We start from the raw sequence: 13,363 nt of genomic DNA, 5'->3' as shown, positions 1-13,363 counted from the left end.
CTAAGTGGCATGTCCCTAGTGACCAGACTAGCAGCAGCTGTGCCTGTATTTCTTTGGTCCCCCATGCTCATGCAAAGTTCTGCCAGAGATGCAGTGAAAGAGGTCGTCTCCAGCCCCTCATGGTGGTTATGTGTTTACAGGGTATGAAAATGGTTAGAAATACAATTGTTCTGAAGGAACTGTTAACTCTCGGACTCACGTGAACTTCTGCTGATCACGAGCTCTAGAAAATGAGTGTTGTTTAACTTTCTTCATTACCTACAATTGTGATAAAATTCCCCGACAGAAGCGGCTTAGAGGAGAAAGAACTTATTTAGCTCCTAGTTCCAGGTCCATCATTGCAGAGAAGTCAAGGCAAGAAGAACCTGAGCATGTTGACATCCCCCATCCAGAGCACATGGTCGCTCATACCCCAGCCCCCCAGTACACTACAGAGCCTTCTTCCCCGGGGAATGGGTCCTCTCACTTTAATTAGTATAATTAAGACAATCTCCCACAGACGTGTCCACAGGCCAATCTGATCTAGAAAGTCCTTCACTCTCTTCAGGTGATTCAAGATGGTGTCAACTTGGTAATTAAAAGTAACCATCACTACTCCACAACTCATCGACTTGTCACACAAATATGCTGCTTTAATACATAACCCACTTCAACTTACTTTCTCCTGTCCCTGAAGTCTCATGTTAATTAATATATAATACAGTCCAACTTTAAAGATTTCAATAGTCTTTAAAAATTCTAACACATTAAAATTAAACTCGTGGGGCTTAGAAAGATGCCTCAGTGGTTAAAAGACCTCGCTGTTCTTAGAAAGGACCAGGGTTTGGTTCTCTGAACGCACGTTGACTAGTTCATAACCACCAGTAATTCAGGCTCCAGGGGAGGGGAGGCGGGTGTTTGACTCCCTCTTCTGGCCTCTGAGGCAACCTGAAGATACTCATACATGTACACATGCACAGAAATAAAAATAGATTTTCATTTTAAAGTTCAAATCTCTTAACTACAAGAAGCTATAAAATAAAAACTCAGTGACATATTTCAACATATAAGGTCACAGAGAAAACTTTCTTGTTCCAAAAGGAAAGAGCTTGGCATAAAACATTCGTATCAGAGCAAAAACAAAGCAGGGTAAATACAAATCCCAAAATTTCCATGTCCAGCACCTGGGACACATGATTAGCTGGGTTCCAAAACGCTTGGACAAAAGGCAGTCCCAATTCTCCATGTCTGCTAGCTAAAGTACACACAATTTCTCTTAGGCCTAAGCCAGCTCCATTCAAATTTGCTGCTTTCCTTGTTAGAGATCTGAGTCCTAAGATCTCCAATAGGTCTCTGTAGGCCTCTCCATAGGAATCTGAGCCAAGCCACACAGTGAACGTTCTTAGCTGTACTCTGTGACCCCCCTCAGTCTTGCATCTTTCATGCATTCAGAACTGTGTGGACAGTGTTTATGGCATCACCAGGTTCTGTTGTCAGAATAAGATGTAGCTTGGTTCACAAAGGTCACCATGGTATCGAATTCTGTTACTGATCCGGAGAAAACACTTTTTTTAGGTAGTTGATTTTGAAGATCAGGGAACTCCTTCCGCTTAGGTGCTCCAGCTTCTTTCTAAGATGGAGCCTTTGGTGGGGTGATCAGGACACCCTTCTTGTTGTCTCAGGGCAACACAGGGTTCACTACAATGGTGCTACCTCTTTGTCGATTATAGCCACTTCTTCAGTGCCAGCCTCAATAGCATCCTACCTTAAAACTTCCTCTGCCAGACAAACCATTCACCTTTCAATTCAAGTTTGTTCAGGTTCTTAGGACATGGGCAGAACAATGCCACATTCTTGGCCAAAACATCACAAGAATAGCTTCAGCCTTGAGTCCTTGTTCCCCTCTGTACACTCATGCGCTAGGTCTGAGTGTCTGCACACCTCTCAGCATTGCTGTCTTCTGAGTTCCCACTAGAATGACCCATTAGGCACCGTTGTTTCTGACATCCAATGGCTTTTCTAGCCCAAGGTACCAAATGCTTCTACAGTCCTCCCACAAAACAGTTCCAACGTTTAGAGGTCACATGGTGAGGTTTATCACAGACACGCTGCCACTCTCAGGTCCAGTTTTTCTTTTTTGCTTAAATCTCTTGCTATGATACTATATTTTAACAAAAGCAAACCTTAAATTAACTCATAATTCCAGGTTGCAGTTAACCATTTCCTGGAAGTCAAATTATCAGGAACATGAAGCAGTTAATTACATCCACAGTCAAGAGAAGAGAGAATAAATGCTTATGGTCAGCTTGCCCCATTGTTATTTTTGGAGACAAGGTCTCACTATATTGCTCTAGATACTATAGAACTCTTTCTATGTAGACCAGGCTGGTCTCAAGCTTACGGAAATACACCTGCCTCTGCCTCTAGAGCACTGGGACTGAAAACAAAAACAAAAACCCACTACCATGCCTCCCTCTTTATTTTTAATATAGTTCAGGATTCTCTGCCTAGGAAATGTTGCCATCACAGTGGGTGGGACTTCTCACTTCAATATAATCAAGACAATTAATCCCCCACAGAGATATCCACAGGCCAAAGTGATCAGGGCAGTCCCTCACTGAGACTCTCTTTCCACGAGGTTCTTAAGTTGAGAAAGAAAGCTAAGCATCATGATGATTAAAAATCAGTGTTAGGATTTGGTGTCCTGGCAGCTGAGAGGATGGGGGCTTGCATTCATTCATGGCTGCTGCCACCTGCACTCATAGATGCAATTTTCATGTTTTGATTTGATATATTAATTACACATGACAATAGGTTGAATTATACACATTTCATATGTGTATGTAAGGTAGTTTGTCCTCTCCTCTGTCCCTCCCCTTCCTGTTGATCCCCTTCCTTTTCCCAACTAGTCTCTCTTCTACTTTCATGGCTTTTCTTTATTCTTTTTTTTTTTTTTTCATTGTGACTCAGTGAGTTCCATTAGGGTTGCTTGCAAGGGCACGGGAAGAGGTTATTTATTGGAACATAGATGCTTTATCAGTGGCTGAACTTCTGAAGAAAAATTTCTCTTTACCCTAGCAACTAGTAACTTCTCATAGATCCTGGGGCTGTGCTCGAATCCCTTCCCCATCCACAGCAGGGTGTATATAGGCCCAGTCTTCTGCAGATAACCATAACTGTTAGAAGTCGAGTGCTATGGCCATGTCATTCCCAGAAGACAGTGTTCTGCAACACTCAACCCTACCCTCAAGCTGTTAGACTTTTCCCATCTCTTTCTGCCATTGTCCCCAAGTCTTGGAGGAGTTGATACACAAGTGCCATTTATAGTTGAGCACTCTAAATAGTCACTTACCCTCAACACTGTGACCAGTTATGAGTCTCTGCAGTAACTGCAACTGCCACCCCTGTGAAAAGAAGCTTCTCTGGTTAGAGCCAAAAACAACATTAATCTTTGGGGCTAAATACATTTTTTTAGAAGGCATAATAGTCAAAACATCAAGTGAACAAAATAACGAATAATAAAAAAGTCAAGTAACATATAAAGGCAGACCTACAACAGAGAGTCTCACCAGAGACTGTGAAAGCCTGAAGATCCTGGACAGATGTCATACAGACCCTAAGAGAACACAAATGCCAGCCCAGGCTACTATATCCAGCAAAACTCTCAATTAATATAGATAGAGAAACCAAGATATTCCATGACAAAACCAAATTTACACCTATCTTTCCACAAATCCAGCCCTACAAAGAATAATAGATGGGAAACTCCAGCACAAGGAGAGAAACTAAACCCTAGAAAAAGCAAGAAAGTAATCTTTCAACTAACCCAAAAGAAGATAGCAACACAAATATAATTCCACCTCTAAGAACAAAAATGACAGGAAACAAAAGTCAATGGTCCCTAATATCTCTTAACATCAATGGACTCAATTCCCCAATAAAAAGACATAGACTAACAGACTGGATACATAAAGAGGAACCAGCATTCTGCTGCCTACAGGAAACAAACCTCAGTGACAAAGACAGACACTACCTCAGAGTACAAGGCTGGAAAATATTTTCCAAGCAAATAGTCCCAAGAAACAAGCTGGAGTAGCCATTCTAATATCGAATAAAATCAACTTTCAACCAAAATTTATCAAAAAAGATAAGGAAGGACACTTCATATTTGTCTTTGTCAGGGTTTCTATTCCTGCACAAACATCATGACCAAGAAGCAAGTTGTCGAGGAAAGGATTTATTCAGCTTACACTTCCACATTGCTGTTTTATCACCAAAGGAAGTCAGGACTGGAACTCAAGCAGGTCAGGAAGCAGGAGCTGATGCAGAGAACATGAAGGGATGTTTCTTACTGGCTTGCTTCCCCTGACTTGCTCAGCTTGCTTTCTTTTTTTTTTTTTTTTTTTTTCCCAGTCATACTATAATTTATTTAACGTTGTAGTGCTATGGCAAGGCAGCGTTGGGAAAGAAAGGAATGGAGCAGGAAAGACCAAAGATCTGAGGCTGAGCATAGAGGACTCTCTCTCCAGTGTACCAAACAAAACTATAGAAGTTTCCAAAGGGAGTGTGTAGTCTGTGTCCACCCACTGCCTGCCTGACTCCAATCAGTAAAGCATCCCAGTAGCTTATGCCTAAGAGCCACTGGGAGTTGCTATCCTTCATCTTACCTTGAAGGTTTTGTCCATGGAAGCAGAGAGAAGCATGTGGCTCTTACTAAAGACCGGACACCACTGAATGCTGTTGACCGGGCCCCTGTGGCCTCGAAGATGGAAAAGCACTTTCTTGGGGACCGTAGTCTCTCTGTACTGACTGTTCAAATATGGCTGGATGAACTCGGACACTGTGGGAGCCACGCAGAGTGGGGCCGGGGCACACCCTGCAGGGGACCCCGGGGGCTCGACATCTCTGCCCCCAGTTGCTTCTGGATTCAGCACTTGCAGCTGCCTTAGTCTCTTGGGGATGTAGGGCAGCACGCAGGCCTCACCTCTCTTCCTCTGAGAGGAGCTGGCATTTCCAGCGGTGCTTTCCAGCTTGCTGTGAGTGTGAGAAGATGTGAAGGCATCCCAGGCAGGTTTTAGTGGCTTAAAGCAGGCAGCTGCTAGGGGCACATGGCCAACTGGGGCTCGGTTCATCCACAAAGAAGGACCAGGAGGCTCACTGGTGGGGAAGGTGCTATCAGGTTCCTTTGAGGGCCACTGTAGCCTCTGGCTGGGACATGACCCCGGGTCACTTCTCCAGAGCCGAGCCAGGGGCAGACGCTGCTTCCCTGGGTCTTCATAAGGAGAGTTCCCTGTATGCTGTGCCCCCTCTTTGGTCACACCTGTGCTAGATGCAAACTCCACCTCAGGTCTGCTGATACCAGAGACGTCGCTCATCTGACCAGCAGCGTCCCCACTTCTGGCAGGGTCAGCTTCCGACTCGGGGTCAGAATCATCATACGCCACCAGCGAGGTCATACGGTCACACGAAGGTGGCTCCCTAGAACTTTTAAAAAGGGAAAACTATAAAGTATATGATGTCTGGGCCAGCAAGAAGCCTCGGTGGATTAAAGGTGCTTGTCGTCAAGCCGAAGCTTGGTCCCTGGAACCTGGTTATCTGCAGGGTCGACTCACAAAAGAGGCCTCTATCAGATCTGAAGACAGTGTGGCCCGTCAGCTCCACAGGAGATAGAAAGTGAATGACAGCAAGACTGGACGCCTGATGCACTGCACCGCATGTAGATTTCATCCACTCACTCAACATCTGCCACCATAGGCAAAAACAGTAAATGAAGCCCTTCACTCAGCACACTCACAAGCTATAGGAAGACAAACACATTCCCCGCTCTACTTGTGAACCTATCTAGAAAGACTATCTTTTTTTTTTCTTTCTTTTTCTTTTTCTTTTTTTCGGAGCTGGGGACCGAACCCAGGGCCTTGCGCTTGCTAGGCAAGCGCTCTACCACTGAGTTAAATCCCCGACCCGAAAGACTATCTTTTTTTATGGAGCTGAGAGAGACTATACCAGTGTGGCACTCTGGAAAGGTTGAAGGAACCAAGCTGATCACAATACTGAGACTAAAACAGAACCAACGCCAATTAAGATGAGTCAAGGGTGATTCAAGAAAACACACATGAGGGGAGAAGGCTGAGGGAGATGCACACAGTTTAGGAGATGGGTTGCCATTTTGTACTCAAGTCCAGAAACTGCCATGGGAAAAGGGGGTGTGGTGAGACCAAGAGGAAGAGGCTAACGGAGAAAAGAGTACTGAGTACTTAAGAATACTAAAAAAGCTAAAGGGAGCAAAGTTACGTGGGGCAGGGTGTCCTGTGTTTTTGTTCACTGTCCGAGAACCCTCAACCTAGATTATTTGTAGACTGCAAGCCGATGGGACAGGGAGTTGAGGAAGTTAAGAAAGACAAAATTTTTCCCGTTCAACAAAAGGGTCCTAGTTTTCTACTCTATGATAGGCACTATGATGGATCTGATGTGAGCAGAAATTAAAACACGGATCTTGCCCCAGAGGCCACGGATACACGGTGGGGAAAGGGGAAAAAAAAAAAAAAGAAAAAAAAAACAAACACAGGTTTTGAAGGATGAAGTTAGCCAAGCTGTCAACACTAATGGGTAAAGAGTTCAGAGCACAGCACTCTAGGGATGAACGGGAAGAAAAGGAAGGCGAGCAGCGAACTGAGCCCGGCGCTAAGAGGCGGGAAGCACGCGGCCGCCAGGTCCCGGCCCCCTCCCGCCCGGGCCCGCCGCTCACCACTCTCAGCTTGCTTTCTTATAGAACCCAAGACCACCAGCCCAGGGATGGTACCACCCATAATGGGCTGGGTCCTCCCCCCTTGATCACTAATTGAGAAAATGCCTCTCATTGAGAAAATGGGTCTCATGGAGGCATTTCCACAATTGAGGCTCCTTTTTCTGTGATAACTTCAGCTTGTGTCAAGTTGACATACAAAACTAACTAACTATTATGTTAGCACAATATTCATCAAAGGAAAAAAATCTACCAAGATGAACTCTCAATTCTGAATATATATGCTCCAAATACAAGGGCACCTACATACATAAAAGAAACCTTATTAAAGCTCAAAGCACACATTGCACCTCACACAATAATAGTGGGAGACTTCAACACCCCACTCCCATCAATGGACAGATCAGGGAAACAGAAACTAAATACAGACACAAAGAAGCCAACAAGTTATTTCATCCTAAAACAAAAGAATATATCTTCTTCTCAGCACCTCATGGTACCGTCTCCAGATTTGACCATATAAATGGTCACAAAACAGGCCTCAACAGATTCAAGAAGATTGAAATAATCCCATGCATCCTATCAGATCACCATGCACTAAGACTGGTCTTCAGTAACAACAATAATGACAGAAAGCCCACAAACACATTGAAGCTGAACAATGCTCTACTCAATGATAGCTTGGTCAAGAAAGAAATAAAGAAATTAAAGACTTTTTAGAATTTAATAAAAATGAAGTCACAACATACCCAAATTTATGGGAAACAATGAAAACAGTGCTAAGAAGAAATCTCATAGCTCTGAGTGCCTCCAAAAAGAAACTGGAGAGAGCATACATTAGCAGCTTGACAGCACACCTAAAAGCTCTAAAACAAAAAGAAGCAAATACATCCAAGAGGAGTAGTCAGCAGGAAATAATCAAACTCAGGGCTGAAATCAACCAAGTAGAAACAAAAAGGACTATAAAAAAAAATCAACAAAACCAGAAGCTGGTTCTTTGAGAAAATCAACAAGATAGATAAACCCTTAGCCAGACTAACCAGAGGGCACAGAGAGGGCAAATTAACAAAACCAGAAATGAAAAGGGAGACATAACAAAACCTGAGGAAATTAAAAAAAAATCATTAGATGCTACTGTAAAACTGGAAAATCTGGATGAAATGGACAATTTTCTAGACAGATACCAGGTACCAAAGTTAAATCAGGATCAGATAAACCATCTAAACAGTCCCATAACTCCCAAAGAAATAGAAGCAGTTATTAAAAGTCTCCCAACCAAAGAAAAAGCCCAGGACCAGATGGGTTTAGTGCAGAATTCTATCAGACCTTCATGGAAAACCTAACACCAATACTGTCCAAACTATTCCACAAAATAGAAACAGACGGAGCGCTACCCAATTCCTTATATGAAGCAACAATTACACTTATACCTAAACCACACTAAGACCCAACAAAGAAAGAGAACTTTAGACCAATTTCCCTTATGAATATTGACGAAAAATACTCAATAAAATTCTTGCAAACCAAATCCAAGAATACATCAAAACAATCATTATGATCAAGTAGGCTTCATCCCAGGGATGCAGGGATGGGTCAATATACAGAAACCCATCAAACTAATCCACTAAATAAACAAACTCAAGGGAAAAACCACATGATCATATTAGATGCTGAGAAAGCATTTGACAAAATTCAACACCCCTTCATGTTAAAAGTGTTGGAAAATCAGGAATTCAAGGTCCATACCTAAACATAGTAAAAGCAATATACAGAAAACCAGTAGCCAAAATCAAACTAATTGGAGAGAAACTTGAAGCAATCCCACTAAAATCAGGGACTAGACAAGGCTGCCCACTCTCTCCCTACCTATTTAATATAGTACTCAAGTCCTAGCCAGAGCAATCAGACAATAAAAGGAGGTCAAAGGGATTCAAATTGGAAAAGAAGAAGTCAAAATATCACTATTTGCAGATGATATGATAGTATACTTAAGTGACCCCAAAAATTCTACCAGAGAACTACTAAGCCTGATAAACAACTTCAACAAAGTGGCTGGGTATAAAATAAACTCAAACAAATCAGTAGCCTTGCTCTACTCAAAGAATAAACAGGCTGAGAAAGAAATTAGGGAAAATGATAGCCTTCACAAGTCACAAATAATAGAAAATACCTTGGTGTGACTCTAACCAAGCAAGTGAAAGATCTGTATGACAAGAACTTCAAGTCTCTGAAGAAAGAACTTGAGGAAGATTTCAGAAGATGGAAAGATCTCTCATGCTCATGGATTGGTAGGATTAATATAGTAAAAATGGCCATTCTTGCCAAAAGAAATCTCCAGATTCAATGCAATCCCCATCAAAGTTCCAACTCCATTCTTCATAGACTTAGAGCAATTTGAAAATTCGTTTCGAATAACAAAAAACCTAGGATAGCAAAAACTATTCTCAACAATAAAAGAACTTCTGGGGGGAATCACCATCCCTGACCTCAAGCTGTATTTACGTGGTATGGACAGGAAATGGACATTTCAAGCTGGAACCAATACAGGTAGAACCCTCAAAGACTCAGCTCTCTGACTACCTTGGACAACTGACTGGCCCCACTTCCTAAGGTCTCCACAACCACTCAAAACAGTAACACCTGCTGAAAGCAAGCATTCACACACATGTGCCCATGGGGTCTTTCCCATGCCAGTCGGAGCCCATCTTCTCCCTTTGCACATCTCTAGTGCTTGGCACAGTCTCATGCAGTAGGATGCCATGAAAGACTGCCTGAGAGACAGTGGAAATTCAGGTTTGTTTCCTCAGATGATTCTCAGGATCCCTTTCTAGCTTTGCAGAATTTAGTCAACCCAAAATTGAAGTATCCTTTATTCCAACCGTCTTCATGTTTAAGTAGATCAAATTACAACCTTTAATTGGTATTTACATGTAGGCATGTTTTTATTGCACAGTACACAGCAGATAAGCTCTTGAAAGTTCAGGGAATCAATGTTGGTAATATTTAAAACGCAGGCTATCTAAGCATGTAATGCAATTTCATCTCCTTGTGAGTTACAAGGCTTCTCTTCTCCCTCTGTTGTGTGGCAAGTAGCCATTCTTTAAGTTATTTATCTTAGAAATATCACTTGGGGCTGGAGAGATGACTCAGTGGTTAAGAGCTCTGGCTGCTCTTCCAGGGGATCTGGGTTCAATTCTCAGCACCCACATGGCAGCTCGCAGGTGTCTGTAATTTCAGTTCTGACATGTCCTCACACAGACATGCAGGCAAAACACCAACACATGTAAAATGAACAAGTAAATGAACAAATAAAGAATTAGTATATTGCTTTGAGGCAGGGAAGGTTTATATCAAATTTAACTTCAAAATTTCCACATTGCCCTCTACTACATTAAAAGATTCACTGAAATATATCATCTCGCTGTCTTTGTTTGTTTGTTTGTTTTATTTTGTTTTTTAAATAAAGACAGTGGCGAGCTGTGGTATTTTTCTCCCATGCGATCCCACCGTCTGTGTTTGGAATGTGTGTAGGGTGAACTTCGGTGTTTTACTTCTGTGTTTGGGACGTGTGTCAGGTGAGGACTGACTTCTCCCAGGCCCACCTCTTGCTTCCCTAGCTCCCACCACATTTTCTGTAATTGGCTTTCCACACTTGCCAAGAGCCTCTTTCCTTTCAACATTCAACATATTTGACAGAAGTGTTGCACGTTCCAAAGATAATAAAGCCAGTCCCAAGAATAAAATGACACGCAGCACATTGGTCTGTTTGGGTTTAGCGGGGCAGCATGGCTTCGGTTTTGTTAAAATCTTTAATTTTTTTTTTTTAGCATCACATCATGTGGTATAAATGAAAATATTTTCTTCACAGTAACGCAGCCAAAGAGCTGTGATCAATGACTCGGGCAGCAGCGGAGGAGGCCTGTTCTTGGACGGGTGCTGCATGGGCCATCTTAGCTGTGATCAATGACTCGGGCAGCAGCGGAGGAGGCCTGTTCTTGGACGGGTGCTGCATGGGCCATCTTAGGGATTGTCTTGAAGACGCTCTCAGATGAGAAGTGCAGGGAGAGATCACCCATACCCCGGCTCTTAGAGGAACCAGAGTCTGTGTGCGATGTATCACAGAGCTGCTCCGAATTCAACGAAATCCATTTCTCTTATTGTTAGACAGTAACGTAAGAAGCAGCATTCCATCATGCTCTATTTCACCGGCTGTCACTTTCAGCAAAATAGTCAAATGGTGCCAACAATAAATGTCTGTGCTTTAGTAATGAAACGTTGATTAGGGTCCCTTGAACAATGCTATTTCCTCTGAGGATCACAATCAAAGCATTCGTGAGTGTTCAGGGTGCCTGTGCTTGGGAGCTTTCCCTAGTGCAGAGAGGGGCAGACACCGCTGGAAAGAAGGCAGCTGGGGAGCTAACAGCAAAATCGTTATGATTTCGTGTGAGACTTTGTTTTCTTCCATTTTTATTAAATTGAGTATTTCTTGTTTACATTTCAATGTTATTCCCTTTCCTGGTTTCCTGTCCATCAGCCCCCTAACCTCTCCCCCTCCCCCTGTCTATGGGTGTTCCCCTTCCCATCCATCCCCCATCACCACTCCCCCCAACAATCCCCTACACTGGGGGTCCAACCTTGGCAGGAGGGCTTCCCCTCCCTTGGTGCCCCAACAAGGCTATTCTCTGCTACATATGCAGTTGGAGCCCTGGGTCAGTCCATGTATAGTCTTTGGGTAGTGGTTTAGTCCCTGGAAGCTCTGGTTGGTTGGCATTGTTGTTCTTGTGGGGTGGCAAGCCCCTTCAGCTCCTTCAGTCCTTTCTCTAATTCCTCCATTTGGGATCCCGTTCTCAGTTCAGTGGTTTACTGCTGGCCTTTGCCTCTATATTCGACATGTTCTGGCTGTGTCTCTCAGGAGAGATCTATATCTGGTTCCTGTCAGCCTGCACTTCTTAGCTTCATCCATCTTTTCTAGTTTTTGTGGCTGTATATATATGGGGCATATGTGGGGCAGGCTCTGAATGGCCGTTCCTTCAGTCTTTGCTCCAAACTTTGCCTCCATATCCCCTCCTATGGATATTTTTGTTCCCCCTCTAAAGAAGGAGTGAAGCATCCACATTTGGTCATCCTTCTTGAGTTTCATGTGGTCTGTGCCGTGTGAAATATTTTAAACTTTCTTCAGCAGTAAATTGGAGTTAAAAATAAATCCTGGTGAAGGAATATGGTCTCTTTTGTCACCATCAACGAAGCATCCCAGAGCCAGCGGGAGTCTATCATCTGATCCACCCGACACAGGCCTTTCACAGACCCATCCTTTGACCAGCAGGACCAGGATGAAGTATGACAGCATGGCCTGAAAGCCAGCAGCATCCACACAGTCGCAGCCTCCAATCTCCCCCGGACCCCCTTAACCCGAGTGTACATCTTAAGGAGTTTCAGGGGCTGCTGAGCACACCTCACCTCGTCCACCAGATGGAGTGCAGCCGTCAGGAGTCCCACAGCTGTCTGGGTTCGTTTCTTAGAGTTCCCAGAACAATGTGTCACATTGGAGAACTAAAAACTACAGAAGTTAATTCTCTCGCACTTCTAAATGCTTGCGCCTGAAACCTAGACGTAGGCAGCCCTGTCCCTCCTGTAAGGTGCTAGGAGAATCCTTTCTGGACTTTTGCTTGCTGCTGTGGTCCCCTGCAAGCCTCGTGTGCCATCACCATGGCTACACCGCTCCAGGGCCGTATACCCTGTTGCTCAGTCAGCCGGCCTCACAGGATGTCTATTTTATTTCTATTTTTAAAATAGAGTCTCACTGTGAGGACCAGGTTGGCCTCAAACTCACAGAAGTCAGCCTACCTCCGACTCTCAAGTGTTAGAATTAAAGACCTGTGCGCTGTCTTCTTATGAGAAAACTACATTGGATGAACCCACCCCAGTATGGTCTTTCAGGCAAGGAGTTTCGCTACATAAGGTCATGTGTTTAGTATAGTATGGATTTTGGAACACCAGTATGTCCTTATGGTGAACACAGCTTTTAAGAGCTCTCTCTTCATGTGAACTTCCACTTAATCTCATCAATTATAGGGATGGAGAGATAACTAGTAACACCAGAGAAAATTGTCCCTGTCTCCTCCATGTGAGAAGTGAGGATCTGCTTCCAGTTCCCAGAGGGTCTAGCCAGGGATGGAGGAGAGCAGTTATAGCAGCTCGGGGATCTCTCCAACTGGACACTAGCTTCCATTCAGGTTCCACAGCCCCAGGATGTGTGGGCAGCAGCCGCCAAGTACAGACAGTGAGATGCAGGGTCCCTTGAACCCATGGCATGAGCATTCGGATACAGGTCAGTCTCCAACCCTCATTCCCCCACAATGCACAGACATTGGGATGCAGGAGTAGTCCCCAGCCCTGCCCCCTCCCTAGCCCTTCCCAGCCCTCACTCCCAGGCATTGCACACTTCAAATATCCATGTAGTCAAGTGGTTAGCAGAGTTGAGAGAATAAGAATCAGAAGCAGGGAAGTTGAGAGAATAAGAATCAGGTGCAGGGAAACAAGAGTTTTCAGGGCCACGAGGAACGCCTTATTTTTTTTATAAAATAACAGTAATAAGTCCTCATCAGGTACTGAGTGCCAAGTGCATGGGTGCCACTTGAGTCA

The 13,363-nt window shown here is 43.8% G+C and overlaps 1 long non-coding RNA gene across 1 annotated transcript; it reads right to left on the bottom strand.

The window, feature by feature from the left end:
• Window positions 1–1,046: 1,046 nt before the first annotated feature.
• LOC148005666 (uncharacterized) lies at window positions 1,047–7,962 on the bottom strand. The gene is made up of 2 exons (XR_015620693.1): window positions 6,728–7,962; window positions 1,047–4,352 (listed from the first exon to the last, which is right to left on the bottom strand). It is a non-coding gene; the product is annotated as an uncharacterized LOC148005666 (long non-coding RNA).
• Between the last annotated feature and the right edge of the window lie 5,401 nt (window positions 7,963–13,363).

The sequence above is a fragment of the Rattus norvegicus genome, chromosome 5 (genome assembly GCF_021556685.1).
Source record: "Rattus norvegicus strain SHRSP/BbbUtx chromosome 5, alternate assembly SHRSP_T2T, whole genome shotgun sequence".
In the NCBI taxonomy this organism is placed as follows: domain Eukaryota; kingdom Metazoa; phylum Chordata; class Mammalia; order Rodentia; family Muridae; genus Rattus; species Rattus norvegicus.
The sequence above is the reverse complement of the archived record's forward strand: the minus strand, read 5'-3'. Positions and strand labels throughout refer to the sequence as shown.